The sequence below is a fragment of the Sinocyclocheilus grahami genome, unplaced genomic scaffold (assembly GCF_001515645.1).
Source record: "Sinocyclocheilus grahami isolate Dianchi unplaced genomic scaffold, SAMN03320097.WGS_v1.1 scaffold1005.1, whole genome shotgun sequence".
NCBI lineage: Eukaryota > Metazoa > Chordata > Actinopteri > Cypriniformes > Cyprinidae > Sinocyclocheilus > Sinocyclocheilus grahami.
The window spans coordinates 230064-231282 of NW_015506184.1; the positions used below are offsets into that span (position 1 = coordinate 230064).

The following is a 1219-nucleotide window of genomic DNA, read 5'->3' on the forward strand; positions in this document are numbered from 1 at the left end:
TAACCCGAGACGTTCATCAGGGTAGGTCAAATTGTAAAAAGAGCAAGAAAAATTCCCCTTGAAAACATTATCATGTAAATATATTCTAATCTTAAGCACTTCATTGTCTTGAAGGCCATTTCAAAGAGCACTTATCAAATTACAGATATTAATTAAGTACAAAACTACTCAAGCAACTAATATTAAATTTGAAATGCATGCTAAAGTTTGGCTAACCTTCAGTGCAGGAGGGTTGTAACCTCTCCAGAGGCGAGGGCTGCCTTCGGCGGGCTGCGTGGAGAGGAAGCTGACCCGGTTTCCGTCCCGGGTGAAATCAGTAACAGCGTTGAGAGTCACGGTACCCTGAGCACAGACGCTGTTTCGACAGGGTTGGGACTGGAGCTCGACCGAGCAGGATGATAAGGCCACGTTTGAAACCTCCACGACTACATCATCTGAGACATTCGGACAGAGATTATCAATAGATACTGTACATCTTCAGACGAAAGGAAAAAACTCAAAGACAAAATGTCCTTGAGAGGAAAAGGACAATTCATGCACACGTGGTCACATTCAAAGCATTTTACCTAAGCTACATAAAGCTTGGGAACAGATATTCACAGAAGCGACTGGAGCGCTTGAGTTAATACAGAAAAATCTGAATATGTATTAAAACCATAAAAGAAATATAAACCAAGAAAATAATAATGAAAAAAAAAACATAAAATACATTAATAAAAATCAAATCAATCAGAGTGCTCGAGTTGGCAAGTAAAAATAAACATATATGAATTTAAAAACTGTTCAAATATTTTAAAAGTATATAAATAAAAAGAATTCAAAATAAATTCAAAATAATTTAAAAAGACGTTTAAAATTGCAAATAATAATAATAATAATAATAATACTGAAATACTTCCTTCAGAACTGTATTTCACAGAATCAATCAGAGCACTTGAGTTAGCAAATCAAAAAAATATATGAATTTAAAAACTTTTAATAAAAAATAAATAAAAACATCTGAAACACTAGCAATTTTTCATCGAAGTGATCAGAGCACTTGAGTTGGCAAATCCAAAAATATATAAATTTAAAACTATAAAACAAAATTAATAAATAAATAAACAACAAAATAATAAATAAAATGTATAAAAATAAAATAAAATTAATATAATACATTTATAAATAAATAAAAAGTATTTAAAAATCATATTTAAAATTCTAAATAATAAACAATATA

At 30.4% G+C, this 1219-nt stretch overlaps 1 pseudogene; it reads right to left on the reverse strand.

Moving 5' to 3' along the window:
- The window catches only part of LOC107565494 (von Willebrand factor D and EGF domain-containing protein-like), a 63546-nt pseudogene that overhangs the window by 55366 nt on the left and 6961 nt on the right, over positions 1-1219 (reverse strand).